The 17,748-nt window shown below is 41.0% G+C and overlaps 1 long non-coding RNA gene across 3 annotated transcripts in view; it reads right to left on the reverse strand.

The window, feature by feature from the left end:
• Window positions 1–680: 680 nt before the first annotated feature.
• Window positions 681–17,748, reverse strand: part of LOC108582382 — a 38,969-nt gene continuing 21,901 nt past the window's right edge. Inside the window, exons 3-6 of one of the 3 annotated variants that reach the window (XR_002517569.2) lie at window positions 10,812–12,529; window positions 7,896–8,020; window positions 3,478–3,637; window positions 681–1,136 (exon numbers count right to left, since the gene is read on the reverse strand). This is a non-coding gene — a long non-coding RNA (uncharacterized LOC108582382). Of the gene's footprint in view, window positions 3,064–3,477; window positions 3,638–7,895; window positions 8,062–10,811; window positions 12,530–17,748 lie in introns of all 3 variants that reach the window. The other 2 variants (XR_002517564.2, XR_001895794.3) reach the window with 2 other exon arrangements.

Raw genomic sequence — 17,748 nt, forward strand, 5'->3', positions numbered from 1 at the left:
TGGTTTCTGACAATTCCTACTATCCTACTGAGTGGTGGCTTGATGACTTCCTGCAACTCACAGACTGTGGCTTTGGGCATTGTCCTGGTCACAGCACAGCTAGCTGCTGATACACCAAGTGGCCAGGAGGGGCAGCAACAGTGAAACTTCTCCCATTGCCGCCTGAGATCAGGGGAGTTAGTGGTCCCTCGCCACCTATTACAAGCCTCCTTTTTATCAGGGAGTGCATGTTGTCCTTGAAAAGAAGGTGTTGGCACCATGTGTCTTGAAAGGGAAAGGAAAAATAGGTTGAGCTACCACTTATCATCTGTCAGATTAAACCATGTGTTAATCAGAACACTGTCGGCTATGTGCTATTAGACAAGACCCTAGCAGAAGCTAGACGTACAAAGTGGGAATTACCAAACTCATCTTAGCATATTTTCAGGCTTTGCTAAAAAATGAAAATTCTGGATGAATGTTAAACTGTGCTGGATCTGGGGTAATAGATATAAACTAGGAGTATTCCATGTATTTTAGGATGCATGGTCACCCTAAAAATAGAGATTATTTTCAATTATGGAAGTTTAATAATTACTTAGTGTTGGTGATTAAATACAGAGTTAGAAATCTAAAGATGTATTTTATCTACCCAAATATATTAGGAGAAAAGTGCAAATATTAGACTAGCCACGGTTGAATCCAATGGTTGTCAGTTTTTTATTGTGCTCAAGATACAGAGTTGAACACTAAACAAGCAAGCAAAGCAAAGATTGCTAGAGTACAGCAGAGTCTCCCGGTGTCTATTCAGTTGTTATAGTTCCAGCCCTATTCACCTGGTTGTCCTTCAGCACTGGGTTACTTTTGAGCTGAGTTGCTTCTTGTCCTGGCTATACTTGTGTTTTCTTAAATACCCATGCAACAATGTTCTCACACTTTGCGGTAAATATGTGATCTTTCTTTGGTGCCTGTTTGATTATGTGCTATGGCTCTTACCCATTACTCTCCTGCAGTTGATCTTCTGTCTTGCTTCTCTTATGCCAAAACTCCATCCGATGTGCATCTTCATAACATCATGTATACCCGTTGTAGCAATACCTATTTTTATCCATTGATAAAACTTGCTGATATATAGCGACAAGAACCTGTAAGTTAGGCTGAAAAGATTGGATCAACCTCAATTCTCATTCCCCTGTCTCCATAGTCCCATTTGAAGAAAATTTTTGTCATGGGCAGGGAACTTACACATATCCAGAGGGAATTTATCCTTTCTTAGATGTCTACTTAGCCTTCGGAGGTAAGGAAAACAGGAGAGGTGAAGCTGGTATTATAAGAGGTATCCTAATAAAGACTTTCCTTATTCCTGCTAATTCATCTCAGAATGTGAACACTAAGTAGGCATGCTGTATTATTATAGGTGGCAGCAATTTTAGGGGAGTTCTCCACAGCCTTATCTTTTATTAGTGCTTATACCAAAGTCCCATAGAAGTGAATATGTAAATCATTCATTATAACTCTCAACTTTTTTTTCCGAGTCACACTAAAATTGTATACAACTGAGGTCAAGCAATATATTGTCATAATTCTGTCACTTCATTCATTCTGTTTATTCATCATTTGACATTCAAGATATATCAGTTGTCAACCTAGCCCTTGGCATTCATTCATTGTGCCAGTGCAGGAGATATAAATGTAAATAAAACGCAACTCCTGACTTCAGGGAATTTAGATTGGTGATAGATGCAAGGAGGAACCCAACACTTTTACAGCGTGCCCATTGCTAAAACCATAGAAGATATAAGGTACAAATGGAAGAAAATGCCTAGACCTGTGGGAAGATTCCATTAGCTCCTCAAAGAGTGGATGAGTGCCTGAGTTGAGACTTTTGCCACAGTTAGTGGATTGGGAGTGGTAGATGGGAGGGCATTCCAAGCACAGTCAATATTCATGTGTGAAGTTTTTCGTACAGGCAGGTGGGAGCTACTTCTGAAGCTCTAGCATGCTATTTCCTCTATTCAGAACACTCAATCCCACCCCACCCCATGCCTTAATGTGGCTGATTCTATTTTATTTCTCAGGTTACTTCCTCCAGTAGTTCTTCCATGACATACAAAGTCTGGTTTCTGTGCTTTTTTTTTTTTTTAATGTGCTTTCTTAGTGTCCTGAACTTTTAACAGTGTCCAAATAAATTCAAATTTCAAATGCTAATTTTACCCATAAATTCTGAATTCCTTGAGGATGGGACTAGAAGACCATTTTTGTTCACGGTTCTTGCCCTGCTACCTGGCATAGCCTGTGGTAAATAATAAACTTTCAGTATTTATTACAAAAAAATGAATGAATAAATGAACGTATGGAGTCAGTTCATGTAAATTGAAAGATAATTTCCCCCCAAAGCTGACCAAGGTCCTTTTAGAATGCTATCAGCCAGTGCTTTTTATTTTTTATAGCCCTCCTTTCTCATAAAACTTGGTGATATTCTCCAAAGGACATTTACAAGTATTTTTCTAATTTTGCAGAGGCTGGCAAATGGAGACTTTCCCCCTCATTGGGCATTATCAAAATGATAGTTGGAAAGTATACAAAACAATGAATACCTGGTGGCAAATGTATGGGGGTGGGCAGGTTCATCAGCTGAGAGATTACAGCACATTAGGCAGGATGAATGGAAGCACGTTCACAGAGGAAACAGTGGGGGAAGCAGTCCAGGCTTGAGCATTTGCTGGGTGAGGCTGCAGTGCAGGTAGGGTTGGCATGCTGATTAAAACCTGGACTCACTTACAGCTTGGTGTTGGTAAGGAGGGAAGAAGGGGAAAGAGTAATTGCAAACAGGTGGGTTAATCTATGATTCATCTGTGGAAGGCTTTGCTGGTTTCATCCACCTTCTTCTGTCCCGTCCTGTTCACAGAATGACTGGCAAACTCCCTAGGAAAACATCTAGATGTTCTTCTCTAAAGATGAATTTCCTGGAGTAACCAAGGCTTCTTAATTGGGAGTACTGGCCCAGAGTAGTCTTTCTTTTCCTGGTCCCTGTGGACCTTGCAGTCTGCGGTTGCTGACACTCCCATTCTGATTCCACGTAACCTAGAGTGAAACTGCTAGTGGATAAGCCACCCTTGTACAAAGACGCCAGTTCTCCCACCAAGAAAGAGGCCTGCTGGGAGTATTAGGCCTACAAACCCACAGTAGATAAACTCAATTCATCTACTCAGAATAATCAACCTACATCTCAATTCTTTAACATACATAAACAGGGATATCCAGAACTAAAGGAAACAACATCATGGATAAGAGTGGCCAAGATCACTAGGAACAAGTATTCAAAATAAAACTAATTTTTAAAAAGAATGGCCAAGATAACAAAGATCTTAGACAAAAGTGCCACTCCTGTAATCCTAGCACTTTGGGAGGCCGAGGTGGGCAAACTGCTTAAGGCCAGGAGTTTGAGACGCGCCTAGGCAACATGGCCAAACTCTCTAACAAAAATACAAAAATTACCTGGACATGGTGGTGTGTGCCTGTGGTCCCAGCAACTTGGGAGGCTGAGGCATGAGAATCACTTGAACCAGGGAAGCAGAGGTTGCAGTGAACTGAGATGGGTGAGCTGAGATGGCGTCACTGAACTCCTGTGCTCTTGCTTAGGTGATTGAGAGAGACTCTGTCTCAAAAAAGAAAAAGGAAAAGATGCAATCACTTATGAACAAAAGAGATAAGTATACTCTGGGCAAGGAACAATCGGAGAACATGACTGAGCTCACAAAAATAAAAATATATGTAATTACTACAGCAAAGACTGCTAATGGTCATCAATTGAACACAAAATTTGTGTTCCTCCTTCCCAAGTATATAGTTATTATGGGGAAGCAGTTGTTAACCAGGAACTACATTTTACTGCCCCCTACTCCTCCCTATTTCATCCAGTGGGACCAAATGACTATTTTCACCAGAGGAATATGAGCAGAAGAGACATGTGACATTTGCATGTCTAGGCTGTTGAGAATAAGATTTTCATTGTCTTCTGGCAAGGGGATATGAGGCCTTGGAGGACGGCAGAGTCAGGAGGTAGAAAGAGTCCAAATCTCTGATTCTTCTGATGGGGAGGAGCTGCCTGCTAAACAGAGGAACCTGTATTTGCTAGCATGAAGTTAGTGATTATTATGATAAGCCTCTGACATTTGGGGGTTTATTTATTACAGCAGCAGGTAGTATTGCCCTAACTCATGTAACTGTTAATATTTAATTTTTAAAAAAATTAGTAGAATAATAGGAAGATGAGTTGAAAAAATTTTCTAGAATCTAGAACAATTAGGGAGATAAACAGAAAACTAGGGAATGTATAGATGACATAAGGAATTGATCCGGAAGCTCCAGATGCTAAAAAACATTTCAGAAAGAGACAATATAGAAAATCGAGGAGAGAAAACTATCAAAGATGTAGTAGAAAAAATTCTCCAGGGCTAAAGATTCAATTTGCAGATTGAAAGGGATCGATGAGGTCTGAATAGGGTAAAACAATGATAAATCCCAATTTAGAAAGTTAAAACTGCAGAAGATTAAGGTTAAAAAGAAGATCCTAAAAGTCAATGAAAGAAAAAGTAAGTTATATATAAGCAAAAAGAATTAAGCTGGCTTTGAATTTCTCAGCAGTATCACTGGATGCCAACAGGCAATGGAGAAATGACTTCAGTATTTTGAGGAAGAACATTTGTAACCTAGATTTTCAATTTAGACCTAGCCAACTGTTAATCAATGGTGAGAGTAAAACAGGAATATGTGTAGACATTCAAGAACTTAGAAAATTTGCTCGATGTATCCTTCCTAAGTTATCTACTCCAGCAAACTGAAAGAGTAAACTCAAGGAAGGGGCTGATGTGGGATCCAAGAAACAATGTGTGGTGTGAACTAAGAGAATCACAGAGATTCTAAAGATCTGAACCCCGGTCTTCTTACTGGGTGAGTGTATCAATGTGCCTATTGTTGAAATTAATTTAATCAGAACTTTCCATCTTACATTTCTCAAAGTATTCAATTCTATACGGAGGATTTCTCTAAAAATTATAAATCATCGTACTAGGTTAGGTCTGAGCCACTTCCTACTTCCTTCACTCCTACCTCCTGTGCTCTTTCCTACCTCAGAGTGGCTAGTTTTCAGCCATTTGGGCCACTCTCTCTGGGATTTGGGGCCAGATTTTTTTTTAACCTTGTCTTATTTGTAAGCCTTAATTTGGTAGCCCTGTTTCCTGGGCTCAAATATCAGTCCCAAAACCCTTAACATTTCTCCCATGAAGCTTAGGAATCTTCACGCAAAAAGTCTTAGTGGTCTAAGCCATTTTCCGAGCTTCCTGATGTAGGTATACAGGTTAGGCTCCTAAACTGACCCCTGCTCTGTGTTTTCCAGAACTTGCAAAACACTTGTGCCTCATTGCTCCAGCATAAAAATGGGTCTATAGATAATGCTTCCCTCCATTCTCTTCACTTGGAGAGTCATATAATACAGTAGTATATTAAGAGTTCTGAGGACCCTGGCAGAAAACAAACAAACCTAATTAACATTGTTTAACCCAGCATCTCCTAAACATAATTGACCAGAGAATCTCCACTTCCCCTTTTTATTTTTCTATTGTAGGGGAGAAGCAATATATTTATTTACCTTACCCATTTAGGTTCATGACTGAGACCGCTATAATAAAAGACAAATTAACAAGAGAAAAGCATATATATTTAAGTTTTACCTAACATGAGAGCCTTTAGAAATGAAGACCCAAAGAAACAGAAAAGATTGTATTTTTATGCACAGTAGTGGCAGAAGTATGATGGGAGGACAAAGGAATATTACCTAATGGTAATAAATTGGGAGAAACTTAGCAAGGCCTGTTTGTCCAGATTCTTTAAAAAAAAAAAAAATCCAAAAGAGACAGGGCATTGCTTTGTCACCCAGGCTGGTGTGCAGTGGTTCAAACATAGCTAAATGCAGCATTGACCTCCTGGGCTCAAGAGGTCCTTCTGCCTCAGCCTCCCAAATATCTGTAATCACAGGCATGTACCACCATACCTGGTTAGCTTTTTAATATTTTTGTAGGGATGGAGTCTTGCCACGTTGCCTAGGCTGATCTTAAACTCCCGAGCTCATATCATTCTCCCACCCTGGCCTCCCAAAGTACTGAGATGACAGGTTCGAGCCACTGCATGTGGCCTTGTTCATGTTTTTCTCTGTGTCCATGTGTCTTCATTCCTTTTCTCTGGGTACAGGGAGGACTCCTCTGGGATGAAGGTCTTATGCCCTACTTTAGAGAAAAGTCGGAGAATTATTTTATGGCCCACTTCAGGGGAGAATGGCAAAGGTCATAGAGACCTTCCTGCTTCTGCTCTTTTCTTAAGTGCCAAGGTGCCATGTTTTGGAGTAGCATATTCTGAACTGCATGACTATAACATCCTTTAACATTCTAAGAAGTTAGGTTTTCTTAGAGCACATTTTCACAAATGCTATTCTAGCAACAAAGCCCATCTACAGAGTGGCGTGTGTACCCATTGCATGTTTTATCTGTGGCATAATTTTAGATTGCAAGTCCCCACCTATGTTGGTTAATTCTGCTTCACATGAAAGAGACAGCCACGGGGCCAGCCCTGAACCAAGATCCCTGTCACCAAGATCCACTGTTCCTGCTATGGTCAGGCAAAGAGAAGGGTAAGAATCTACTCTGTGAACTCAGAGAGGTCTGAGTCTGGGTGTTTTGAGCACTGTATCTGAAGAGGTATAAAGATGATATAAAATTATGTCAAACCACTGGAAACAAATAGAGTGAAATTACATAATGTGCCAAGGGAGCAAGAACAAATGGGGTGACCAGAACCATATGTATGCAGCAGCTTAATAAATATTTTTGATAGTGACATGATGATGATTAAACATAGAGAAGCTCAGATGCCTAGGATCCCACGAGGATAGAGTGGGACCCTCACACTGAGATCACCGACTGTGAGCTTGCTCTTGTTGTGGAATGAGCTCTTGCTCCCTGCCTTTTGGCAGCTCTTGCATCAGCCGTGCTTCCTCTCCCTGTGGTCGTAGAAGGAGCAGGAGGGCAATGTGCAGAACATCTGCTTAATGGAAGAAATGGGACACTCTGATTTTGCCCATTACTTTGAAGATGAATTTTAAAAGGGAAGTTAAATTAATTGAATGCAATCAGACTTGCTGCTTTCCTTACAGATCAGGTATTTACTTTTGTAAGTCACTGGTCCCTGAATATTTACAGCCTGCCTTTTCTATTCATGTGTACATGAAAGGCAGTGTGCATGGTGGTTCGAAGTGATTGTGGAGTCAGAGAGACTTGTGTTTGAATCCAGCTCTGCCAGTTACTTGCCGTAATTGAACTAGTAATTGACTAGCCAAGTCCCTTTTTTAAGTCTCAGTGTACTTGGTTATAAAATGGAGCTAACATCCTCCTCATAGTACTAATATGAGGAGTACATTAAAATACTGCATATAAAGTACTTAGTACACTTCCAGTCTCACAGTCAGTACTCAATACATAGTAGCTTTCATTAATAGTTCATATGCTATCTCCCTACTAAACTGTCCCTTGAGGGTGTAGGTTCCATGTACTTAATCTTTGTATCCTAAGGCATGGAGCCTTGAACACAGTATACAGCAATTAATTATTAATTGGTAACCTAAGATTATGCCACCATAGCTTAAGGGAAAATATGGGCAGTTATCCATTTAACCTGGAAAATTCGGTCTCCCAAATGAAATTTCACTATGATTTAATTTGGTTATGCCCTAATTAACATCTAAATAATGGCCACATCTATTATTCCTGAAGACTAGTATTGGCATGTTTGCTCCCTATTGCATACAGACAGATCCATTTCTTTGCTTCGGTAATCTAGAATCTGCTTTCCCATCCTTTGCTTACATGTCTTGGGGGGTGCAGATGAGAATCAAGTCTTCCTCAAGTGGGCAGAGGGCTTCAGGTTGACCGCCATATTTACTGAACTGCTGGACCACTTGCTCCTCACCTCTCTGTCAATGCTGTGCTGGCTGGAATGCAGCAATGACGAGCTCAAAAGTTAGTTCATCACCTGGACAGTCGCATGCATTCACAAAACAGACAACACATAGGAAAACACATTTGGATGACAGATCGCATTTTTCACTGCCCAGCTGGACTTCTGCATGTCACATAAAGAGGGGCCTTGGGGACTTGCAAAACGACAATCTATGCTGTTGCCGATCTGCTCAGCCCACAGGGGAGTGGCAGGGGAGGCGAGTGGCAGAAACCAAGCCTTCTTGGGAGCACCATGCGTTCTTCTGCCTGCCAATCACAACGGCGATGTGACAGGAGCCACCCCCACCCAGCAAGGCTTAATGGCCGCATGCTGACTTAAAAACATAGTCCCAGGGAAGGCATTAACATTCTGAGCTCAGCTGTGTCATCTCGGTTGCCATAGCAATGCTGAGAAATATATTTTGTGTCCAATGGTTATTTCTCCACACTAATGAAATGGACATTTTTCTTCAGTGAATTGAATCAAAACTAATTGAGTAGTAATCAGCACAGACCCTGAAGTTCAGGGGAATGTAGTCTGACTAGCACTTTGTGGAAATGCAGAAACCATTAACTATCTTCAAATGAGATTTTTTTTTTAATTAGTGGAATCTTAGTAACCTATTGCAGGCTGGTGTGTGCTATCACACAAAAAACTCGTCATTTGTTTAGTGCTGGGAGGGGAAATTTATTTTCAATTAATTCAAGTGCTGATAACATTCTGTGGCTTGTTGCATCCTCTCCTCCAATAAATATCCCAAACTGATGCGTGCTCCAAGATGGACTTTTAAATATATATATATGTGTGTGTGTGTGTGTGTGTGTGTATACACACTGTATGTAATTCATAATTTGGATTCTCAGATGTTTTCAGAAAACAGCGTGTTTTGCTGAGACCAACTGTTCCTGAAGCTCATTGAGCAATGGAGATGAAAAAGTGATTTTTAAAAACTATATCTTATTGTTTAATCTGTTCAACGTCAAATATCACTGTGATGGGAGAAACTACACAGAGATGGCTGGAAGCCATATGGAGTCATCATTTTTGTCCTCAGTATATCTACAAATTCATCCTTGATTAATCTTCCAGTTCTTTTTGCTTTCATTTGGATCATGAGTATAAACAAAAATACAAGTACAGACTGGTTCCCTAAGTGTTAACACTCCCCTTCTGAGAACATAATATTGAGTATTGTTATAAGTAGATCTTCATCTCCTTTGAATATGAGCCTAATTCACAGCAAAGAGACATTTGGTTACATGCAAATATGAGTGAGTTCCTTTACTACACTGTGATAGACTGGAAAGTTTCCTCTGAATCTTTTAAGACATCTGGCTTGTCAGGTGTGGTTCAATAGCGGGTTGGGGGTGGCTAAATGAGTTCCCAATTTCAGATGTCCTGCTTCTCTTATTTATGGAGTCCGCTGAGATGCGTCTGAGCTCTCTTTGCCCTCTGACTCTGTTGTGTCACCGGGCCTTGGGAAAATAAGAGTGTCCATTCTTCCTCCCCTCTGCCCTCCAGCATGGGGCTGGATCTGCAGGGGGCAGGTTCCTGAGCCTGGCATGAGCAGCCTCAGTAAGGCTGTGTGTGATCTTAGGGACAAGAGCACAACCAGGTTAAGGCAGGTGGGGTTTGAGAAAACCGCACCCCAGTATTTGGCAAACGAATAAACAGATGAATCATTTTCCTGGGACTCAGAGTCTAAAGCTTCCAACCAGAACTAAATTCACATTAAAAATTGATTGTGCCATAATTTTTAAGTACAGCCAGACCTGATGGCACATGTTAGCATTTCCTTGAGGTGAGATAAAACTGTGTGGAGTGAGTCTCTCAGCTGATTGGCAGGACAAGGTGGGGAGGAGGAGGTCAACAGGGAGAGGCAGCAGGCACTCTTCTTCTCCACAGACACCTTCTTTTTTTATAGCCTTTGGGTCTCAATGTGGGAGAAGACACAGTCTTCTGTCACCATGGCAACATAAGTGCATCACAGTGGGATTAGGGGGTTGAAAGGCAAGAAACACTAAGCTTGGAGGAGTTGGGGCAATCGAAAGAGGATGGACTTTTGCTAGAAATAAACACAATAAGGTGGCAGGGCAATAGAAGAGAGTGGATTTATGGTTTATGACATTCCTAAAATATCTTTATTTAATAATGAAAACTTCATTATCCGGGCCCGGGTTGAAGTGTTGCTGTGGGCCCTCTGAGGATCCCAGCAAAGATCTTTCATCTTGACAGAAGTTCTAAATTACAACATTAGTGTTCTAACCGAGAGGCTGTTATTGCCTATTTGGTCTGTCCAGGGAAATGAGACACACATTGCTGGAAAGTGGGTTATTGAAATCTAGTAGCTTGGAATATTAAAAATGGGGGCTGGGTTGGGGGGAGGTCTCTTTCCCCATGAGCTAGGGATAAATTAAGTGATAAACCTGGGATGTTTACTAAAGCTTCATTATTTTACAGGAAAAAAAACTGTAATTCATCTTTATTACGGCCAAAGCCATTATTATGTTTCACACCATTAAGAAACAAACGTAAGGAGATCCTAAAGCTAATTTTCAGACCAACTATATGAACCTATTATGCCTTTATTTTCATCCCAGGTACCTCTGCCTCTTTCTCAGTTATGCAGCCTGACCTCCAAAAAAAAAGTGTTTGGTCTTCAGATGTTTCAAAGACAATTAGGTCTAACTGGCTCCTGGTGTTTGACTAATGATCAGAACAGATAGCTCTCCAGATCACAGTTCAATTTCTACTCCTTCTGGCAGGGCAAGAAAATGGCCTACCTGGGCTGGTGGAATCAGAGGAAGACCAAGTGAGCAGAGGGCTTTGCAATCTTTTCTTCCCTTTGCTCTCTCAATTCTTCCTCCTTATCTTCTCACCTCCCATTAATGCAAACACATCCACTTTCATTTTCTGTTGGCTGTCTCTAAGGCCAATCTCACAAAAGGGAAGGCAGTTGCCTAAGTGGTTTAATAACAACAATTAAAAAGTAGTTTTAATATGTGCTAGACACTTTGTTAAATGCTTTCATTGAATTATCTCATTTAAGTTTTACACCCATTTTATGAGGTCCGTACTACTATAAACCCCACTTTCAGTTGAGGAAGCTGGAGTCAGAAAGATTAAGCAACTGGACCAAGACTACACAGTTAATGCATTGCGGCACTGGGTATTGAACTCAAGTCTTTTTATTCAAAAGCCCAGACATACTGCTCTTAATCTCTCTACTGTGTTGTCTCCCATACATTGTAGTGCTAAAAGTTTCCTCCTGCCCAATTACCCTGTATCCCCACCCTAATCCCATCAAGGCTACCTTTAAGATGAACTCAATAGCAGCCATTCCTCTGCCTTAAGAAGGAGGTTGGCGACCCCTGGTAAAATGGAAATGTATTCTCTAGGGATAGAGTAGCAAGTTTGCTGCTTAACCTTGGTCAGTGATGACACACCACCTGTTGAGTGTGGCCGGTATTGCACAACAGTTTAGTTCTGCTAGAAATACTAAATGAGATAGTGTTTAAAATGCCATTTTAAGTTATGGTACCACATATCCTTACATGTAAGTTATCATTATAATTATCTGGAATGATTTTGGCCAGTCAATATGTAACTATAGATAACTTTATTAATTAGCAGATAGCAGGGTCCTAAGTGATTACAAAATGGGTCAGTTCAGTGTTCCTGCAGAAAGAGATCATGAAGGGTCCTCAGTCTGGGGCACAGCTTGGGAGAGCAGACCAGAGAGAATGACTTCGGAAGACATCCTGGCAAGCAGAGAAATGGGCACTAGAAGTGTGTGTGTGTGTGCATGCACGCACGTGTGTACTCCTGCACAGGATAGGCATGGACTGTGGACGGGAAGGGGATAGAGGGTAAGGAGAAGAAAGGTGGTGGCCTCTGACAGCAGAAAAAGGCAACACTGAGAGCAAAACTTTCCTTCTTTATTTAGGAGAGGCCCTAGATATCTGATCTAGTGGTTTCCAAAACTGACTAAGGTTCAGAAAGAAGACTTAAGAATCTTGCCATGTGCTACTCAAGACCGATTTAGTAGATCAAAGTTAGGCCATATACTTGCTACTCTATCCCCAGAGAATGCATTTCCATTTTACAACGGGTCTCCAATGCATGGATAGAACCCAGGCATTTACACTTTTAAAACATCTTTCTAGGTGACATCCACTGAGTGCTCAGCCCTTGGACCCATGTAGACGCTTTGACTGCACTACTCTTCTATTTCATACACCTTGCCCTCCTTCTTCCTTATCAAACTGCCCCTGCTTAACTCCTGCACATCCCACAGTTCTCAGAGCAAACATCCCTTTCCAAAGATGCCTTTCTTGACCTTGTCTAGGTCAAGCTCCTTCGTTATGCACTCTAGAGAGACAAGTTCTTTTCCCTTTGATCACTTGTCTCAATTTATAATTACATAGTTAGAGAGTGAAACTCCATGAATATAAAACAGGGATAACGTTTGTTTCCTGAAACTCCAATCTCTTTCCAGCACCTAGAAAAAATCAGAATATGGTTGGTGGTTAACAATGCACATAATTTTTATTCTTTGTCTTAACCTGGGTTTTCTGGACATTAGACTTTAACCATGCCAGTTCTTTGCTCTCTTTTCAAACTATATCAAGTTAAAAAGCCTCTACCCATCAGCCCAAACTCTCCATCATCAGACCTACACTCCCTATTCAACTCGATTTCCAAGAATTTCCTCCTTAATTAGCTGGCTTCTTTGTTGTCCCATGGAGTAAGCTTTTGCTCTCCAAACTCCATGTCATTTTTAAATTTGTTTTTTATTTTTTGAGATGGAGTCTTGCTCTGTTGCCCAGGCTGCAGCAGTGGCGTGATCTCGGTTCACTGCAAACTCCGCCTCCCAGGTTCAAGTGATTCTCCTGCCTCAGCTTTCTGAGTAGCTGGAACTACAGGTGCCTGCCACCATGCCCAAATAATTTTTATATTTTTAGAAGAGATGGAGTTTTGCTACGTTAGCCAGGCTGGTCTTGAATTCCTGACCTCAAGTGATCTGCCTGCTTCGGCCTCCCAGAGTGCTGGGATTACAGGTGTGAGCCACCATGCTCAGCTTCCACATCCTTTTCATGTGCCATTTTCCTTCCTTAGAATGCAAGGAAGACTTTTTCCTTACCAGCTATATAAATCCTTTACATTCTTCAAGATCCAACTCAAGTTCAAAGAGCATCATAAAGCCTTCTGTTTTGGGTTGAATTTTGTCCCCCCAAGAGGTGTTGAAGTCCTGACCCCCAATACCTACGAACATGACTATATTTGGAAATAGGTCTTTGTAGATGATCAAGTTAAGACAAGATCCTTAGGGCAGATAAGCTGAGCTGGCCCAATATTCCCGGTTCCAGACTAGTGCCATTTGTAACAGGCATGCTGGGTTTTAGTCAGCCGAGCGGTACCTGAATTTTAACCCTGAAATTTTCTTGGTTCTAATTCCTGAAAAGATCTTAAGAAAGATTAATAAGCTCCTGGCAGGCTTTCTAAGGCCTGACTTCTTACAGCTGGAGACCTCATAAGTCTACCAAGAGCTTTTGCATCAGGAGACCTGGCCAAGGCATGTGTCTATATCTGGGGATTGTCTCTTTTCTTAATGGTCGTGTCAGTAGAGTCAACCAAGAGAGTTGGGTCGTGTCAGTAGAGTCAACCAAGAAAAACCAATAATATGTCTATCTACATATCTTTAAATTTCTAAATTATTATTTTAATTAACTAATTTTGAGATAAGGTCTCTCTCTGTCACTCAGGCTGTAGTGCAGTGGCACAATCATAGCTCACTGCAGCCTCCAACTCCTGGGCTCAAGAGGTCTTCCTGCCTCAGCCTCCTGAGTAGCTGGGGCTACAGGCATGCACCACCATGCCAGGCTAATTTAAAAAACAAACAAAACAAAACAAAACAAAACAAAAAACATTTTTAGGGATGGGGTCTTGCTATGTTGCCAAGTCTGGTCTTGAACTCCTGGGCTCAAGGCATCCCCCTGCCTCAGCCTCCTGAGTAACTGAGATTACAGATGTGACCCACTGCACCCATCTTCTATAATATATTTTAAGACTGCATTCTGAAAGTAGTCTTAGCTACTCACGTATCAGGGACTAGGCTTGTCATGAGAATATGCAGGTGATTAGTCAGGACTTTGCAGCTACTGTTATTTTGCTAACATCTTCCCAGGCTGGTTCACACAACTGCCTCCTTCTGGTGACAGTGTCTGACCTAGCAGCAGGCCTAAAGAACCAGACCAATTGGACCACTGTCGCTATTTAATAAGGCCTGAGTGAAACATATATTGATATCACTTCTAGACCAGCAGTCTCTGCAAAGCGGGAGATGCCTTGGCTCCTTTCATTTCAGCTCAGGCCCTCCTGTGTACCTCATGTGTGTCTCTCCAATTTTCCACAAGAAAAACTTTTCCTTTTCTTTTTTTCCAATTATATCTCCTGATCTCTAGTTCTCCATCCTGAAGACCATGTCATGTGAGCTACAAGCTGTCTGCAGAGGTGAGCATTTGACCCTGGCCAGCTCAAGACATTCAGCAAGGTGTGATTGTCCAGTCTTGAGGCTGTTTGTTGGGAGAAGCACTACATAGGCTATTGCCAGTGCCAAGGAGAACAATCCTAACGAGACTGACAGCCTGCCCAACTGACATAGCATTGAAAATGACACCTGACTGAATGAAGCTGACACTGAGGTAGGCACTGAGCTTCTTCAGAGAGAAGGGAGGGACCAGCCACAAAGGAGGCATGATCCAAACAGTTGGAGTCTTCAGAAATGTGTGAGTGACTCCTTCTTGCCCCAAATCTCAAAACTATTCTGATGAAATAAAATATACCAGATTCTTTCAATGAAATAGAACCAACAATTTTTTTTTTTTCTGAGAAATCATGAAAAAGAAGAGAGTGGAAGTGATAGGAAGGGTTTTTCAGGGTTTGGAGAATGACTTATGCTTGAGTTATGATTTTCCAACACTTGTTCATATCCTGCCTTTGGCACTGGTCTTTCCCCAGGAAGAGATACAAATGGAAGTGGAGGGGAACAAGGCTATGAGACCTGAGAGGAGGTCTTCTCTGAGGCCGAAATTGGGAGGATAGTCTTGAGCTAACCCCACTCTCTAGGAATTTCAGGTTTCCCATAGGTCATTTATTTGCCTGATGGGTACCTTACTTTCTTTCTAGGTTAGGAAGTAGAAGGTTGATTGAGGTCTGGAATCTCCACTGTCTCCTGAGCACAGGGACTCTCAATCACTAAGGTTGGGTTCCCTGAGCGTTTATAATGCTGTGCAATGTTGTACATCTTTGCAACCCACCGAGCCCCATGATACCCTGGGCTATATTCTTATTGTTTTCATTTTGAGGATGAGGGAACCATGTCTTATAAAGTGGAGAAACTGGGATGAGTCACTTTGAGTGACAGGAATAGTAGAGAGACATCTGTTGTTTACATGGATCCTAGCATAAATGACATTATACAGCTAAGCATCATCTCCTAAATTCTTTCTGAGTTAAATCTGGGATAACATAAGGGGATACTGAAAAGATGAATTTCTAAGAACAAGTCTGATAACATAGGTTGGCTTTGGAGTTGAATTCTTATCTGTTTTCAAATGGGATACAAATGTGTCAAGCTGTTAATACAGACTGCTGGGATCTGAACACATGGCATGTGTCCCCCCAAAATTTATACATTGAAACCTAACCCCCAAAGTGATTGTATTAAGAAGTGGGGTCTTTAGGAAGTTTTTTAGCGGTATCATAAGGATGAACTCCTCATGAATGGAATTAGTACCCTTATAAAAGAGGCTTAGGAAGTTTCTTCAGTTCTTCTGACATGCAAGGACAGAGTTAGAAAGTGCCATCAATGAGGAGTGGGCCCTCACCAGACGCTGAATCTGTTGGAGCCTTGGTTTTGGACTTCTCAGGCCACAGAAATGTTAGCAATAAGTGTCTGTTGTTTACAAATTACTCAATCTAAGGTATTTTGTTATAGCAACCTGAATGGACTAAGACACTCACCTATCAAGTTTTCCCTGATGGTTAAATAAAATGAGTATATGACAATCAGGGTTGATGTATTTGCACAACCCTGCGAGTGAGAACCTCCTTAAATTTTACACTCTAGACAGCCCTCCTGCCCAGTCTTGTTGAAAATACCCAGCATGAGGTCTGGTGCATAGTTGATAATGAGTAATTAGATTCCTACCATCTTTCTTCAATCTCGATTGATTAAATTGATGAGGCTTACTCACACCTTCTCTGTTCAGTACCTTCCCAGACTCTTCAACAATCCCATTCTACTTCTCTAGATCTCAAAGTCTAATGCACAAACAGGGTCCTAGATAGCACGAGTTCACATAAGGATGGACAAAGTGAGACTTTTGGTCTTTTGGAAGAGCCCAAGGAATTGCAATGTTTAAGATGAGCTCTAAAATGCCATCCACCTTGTTTTTCTGGCAGGATGAGTAGCCAGGTGGCAGATTTTAGTTGTGGTCTAAGGGGCAAATGCAGTTTTAAGGAAAATTTTAAGAGTACAATTACGTGCTTAAGATCCTTAAATTGAGAGTACAATTAGAGGTTCTTCAGATGAATACAAAATACAATTTAGGTTCTTAAGAAGCCTTGGGTTAAGGGAGATAGTCATTTTAAGTGTTTCTTATGGGGTTCCATTTAAAATGAGCTCCCACCCTAACGTCTCTCAGGAGTACCAGACTGCTAGAGTTTAAATTTGAGCTTGCCACTCACCATGTGACCTTGAACATGTTGCATGACCTTTCTGTGCCTCAGTTTTCTCATCTATAAGATGGGGATAATGTGGTATCTGTTTCACAGAGAATGTAAATAATACACATAAAATACTAGCAGAGTATCCATAGTAAGCTCTCAGTAAATGTTATTAAGCGACAATATCATTATTTCACCCACCACAGAGAAGAAGTTCTATAAGTCAGTTCTAGAAAGTCTTTCGTACAACAATCTATTGCTTTATGCACACTTGTTATGGGTAACAAGGTGATTTTTGTTTCAGAAGAGAATGCAACACACCAGAACTTTAAACAGCATACTCTCCACTACATTTAAAATATGACTCATTTCTCTAATTTAATTTACACCCTTTATTTAGAAACACAACTGCTGTGTAGAGCAGCACACACCTGTAATATATACTAACAGCATCCACTGCAGAAACTCAAGTTGAGAGGTAGGAAGAAGCTGAAAGAAGCTAACATTGATAAAGTTCCAACCGTGTGCTAAGGACTCTACTTACATTATGTTGTTAAATCTTTTAAACAGCCATTTAAAAGTCTATTCTTGTGTCCATTTTATAGATGAAGACATCAAAACTAAAAATGCTCAAATTTTCCAAGGTCAAAGAGCTGGTAGGTGGTAGAGCTGTGATTTGAATCAACTTCTGTCCATGCTCATTTTATTAGACCACAAAGCTCTTGGGCAGAAAAAACTTTAATTTCTTTGCCTAATCCTTTCTTGTCTTCCCCTTGTGACTGCACTCACTAACCAATTCTAGTCTCCATGAACCTTCATCCAATGACCTTCCATGCTTCTCAAAGTAGAAGAATGAGCTTTGTCAGCTCAGGAACTCATTCTTTTGGGGAGTGGGAGAACAGCATGATGAACAATAGAAAGCAGGGACACAGGGCTGTGGTGCTGTTTAATTAAATTAGCTTGAGATAATGGTATATCCTGAAATGGGAA

The sequence above is a fragment of the Papio anubis genome, chromosome 1 (genome assembly GCF_008728515.1).
Source record: "Papio anubis isolate 15944 chromosome 1, Panubis1.0, whole genome shotgun sequence".
Taxonomy (NCBI): domain Eukaryota; kingdom Metazoa; phylum Chordata; class Mammalia; order Primates; family Cercopithecidae; genus Papio; species Papio anubis.